At 30.4% G+C, this 2,965-nt stretch overlaps 1 long non-coding RNA gene across 1 annotated transcript; it reads right to left on the bottom strand.

The window, feature by feature from the left end:
* Positions 1-1,136: 1,136 nt before the first annotated feature.
* Positions 1,137-2,639, bottom strand: LOC127149599 (uncharacterized). The gene is made up of 2 exons (XR_007821265.1): positions 2,334-2,639; positions 1,137-1,503 (listed from the first exon to the last, which is right to left on the bottom strand). It is a non-coding gene; the product is annotated as an uncharacterized LOC127149599 (long non-coding RNA).
* Positions 2,640-2,965: the final 326 nt, after the last annotated feature.

Here is a 2,965-nt window from a genome sequence, read left to right as displayed (position 1 = left end):
ACCTTGGATCGAGCTTCAAGTTGGTGCAGCAAATTAACAGCTACTAAACCTAAAGATAAAAAAAAAAAAAAAAGAATTAAGTTAAAAGTTAGAGACAAAAAGGGAGAAAAGAAAAAAGAAAAAAAGAGGAGAGAAGTTTATTTTTCACTCATACCTTTGTTCTTCTTGATAAGAAAAAAATGATCAAGGCATGGTTCTATTTATAAGGCTAACAAGTCTAATTCTTAAGAGAATTTGGAATGATTAAATAATAACATAAAATCAAAATTGAATTATCTTATGTTATTTTATTTTGAAATAAAATCTCGGATTTCACTTTTGAGAAATTTAAACATATTTTAATTTTTTAATTTTTTTTAAATAAAATTAAAATTCAACTATCTTATGTTATTTTATTTTGGAATAAAATCTCGTATTCCATTTTTTGATAATTAAGCATATTTAATTATTTCAAAATTTAGATTTTACTCCCAAATTAAAATTAAAATTTAGATTTTACCTCCAATTTTATCTCAAATTTAATTTGGAGTCATAAATCTAACTTTATCCTAAAATTGAGATCTCGTATTTATCTCAAAATTAGATTTTGGTCATTTTATCTCAAAATTAAAATTAGTCATTCCAAATTCTTGTGTATTTAAAGACAAATTAGGGTATGCTAGATACCTCATCTTTCTCTCAAATTAAAATATGGTTCTAAATTTTTTTTAAAAAAAAATATCATCAAATTTTTATCCTCAAATCAAAGAAAGTTGAGCATAAAATCTTAAACTTTTCTCAAATTAAGGATTGGCCATATTCCAACCTTTATTTCAAAATTAAATCAAACTCATGTATTAGATTTATAGTTTGATTAATTTGATGTGTCAAATTGAGCAACAAAAAAAACTCGTATTGGACTTTAAATTTATCTTTTCAAGATTCACCCACTCACACACGTGCATAAATCTCGAAAGGGGGCATTTGTTGAAAAAGAAATTTTGGAACCAATTATAAATTATCAAGTCATTTCCTAAAATAATTGTATTTGAGATTAACTAAAAATCAGCAAGTGTTCCAAATTAAATTTAAAGACAAATTGGACAATTCTAATGATGTCACATGTTTTTATCATGACAATTGGATCAAGTTAATTATTTTGGTTTAATTAAATATTATTTACTTGGCTTAAAATTCAATTGAGTCCAAAAATGAGCTTAATTTAGCCCAAAATTAAATATGACCTAAATCTATGTGATTGAGCCCACGGGTATGGTCCATGGACCACACTAGGCCCAAGTCCATAAAAACCCATTAAGGAACTCTATAAATAGAGGAGTTCTCTTCATTTGTAGGGACAAAATTTTTTGGACTCCAAAAGGTCTAGAGAGAATTCTTCCAAGAGCTAGAAGACTCCCAACTCCTAAAGTCGATCACTCTCAAAGATTGAAGCTCGTTTGAAGATACAAGCTTTCTTCCAAAACTCCAACTTCAAGAACATCATTTGCTCCGCTTTCTCAAATCCTGCGTAAGCATCCAACCGAGAGAGAATCAGAGGATCAAATCTAGAGATCAAACCACATCGCATCAAATCAATATAAATACAACACCAACACAAGTTCAACTCCATGAACCAAATTTCTCCGAAAATCTCGTGTGAACAGTCATAATATTCCATCTCTATTAAGAAAAGAAAATTTCCATAAATAAAAACTTTTATAGAAAAATGTCATTAATAAAACAACAAAATATATATGACAAGAAGGAAGTGAAAAAATAATATAAATATAAATATTAATTTATATTTTTCTTGATGGTTGTTAACCATGAATGAAGGTTTTCCTTGATAACCGTTGTCCATCAAGAAAATAATTTGAAAAATAAATTGTTTATTTCACTTATGGCTCATGCTCACTAAGAAAGGCTTTCCTTGATGATCTAATCAAGTAAGAGTTTTTGAAAGGTAGGCCCATAGACGAAATTCATTCCTTGATGGGCAAAGCTCATCAAGACAAATCAAGTTGGTTTTCCATGATTTGTTGTGAACAATGCTCGTCAAATAATATGGTATTCTTTATATGTATTGTCCATCATGCAATGCTTTTCTTGACGATTTTTGAACCTCAACCCAAAAACTTACGTATTTTATCATTTTTGCATATGTGTTCACAAAATAAGAGATCTTTTCTTGACAGTCAGGACCATCAAGATAAACATTGCATAAAAAACAATATTTTTCTTAATGGTCTTTTGCCATAGCCATCAAGAAATCAAATTTGTGTGTGTCAAGAAAAGCCAAATTTGTTGTAGCAAATGAGACCTCATCATCAATTTGAAAAGGTTGAGAAATTTACCTATGGCCTCCTCCCTACCATGCTCTGTCCTTCAGCCCCTATCATACACTTCAAACAAGATCGCCTGCCAACCACAATCACATAGATCTATAGATCTGTAAAGGGTTAGAAGAATAATGAAAGCAAATGGAGTGAAAAACTGAAGAATGAGCGCAAGGGAAAGAATGAGTGGCAAGAAAATCAAACATGCAAGAGGAGTATGGAAAGAGATCTGGTTTCTACAGATATGAAATCGATGAAGAAGAATAAAAGCGAAAGAGAACCATTGGAAGAAAGGACAAATTAGGCAAGAGATAAGAGAGACAAAATCCCTCCATTGGAATCAAAAGAGATGAAAGAAAGAGTGAAGGGCGTGAGTGATGCGAGATTTTGATTAGGATGTGAGAGGGGGTCATCAAAGTGGAAAGTGAATTTAACACCATGATGGGTGGTGTCTATAAATAGAACCTTAGGGATTAGTCCTCTCACTACCTCATTAACTAGTTTATTCTTCCCATCAAGAAACTTAAATTAAGTCTAAAGGAAGGCAATTGAGAGAAACACAATTCTTCAAGAAGATTATTCATGGATCAAGGTTATCTAGTTCAAAGATCTTAGCATTTATCGTTATATACAATGTTAAGGTTTATTGT

The sequence above is a fragment of the Cucumis melo genome, chromosome 5 (assembly GCF_025177605.1).
Source record: "Cucumis melo cultivar AY chromosome 5, USDA_Cmelo_AY_1.0, whole genome shotgun sequence".
NCBI classification, from domain to species: Eukaryota; Viridiplantae; Streptophyta; class Magnoliopsida; order Cucurbitales; family Cucurbitaceae; genus Cucumis; species Cucumis melo.
The sequence above is the reverse complement of the archived record's forward strand: the minus strand, read 5'-3'. Positions and strand labels throughout refer to the sequence as shown.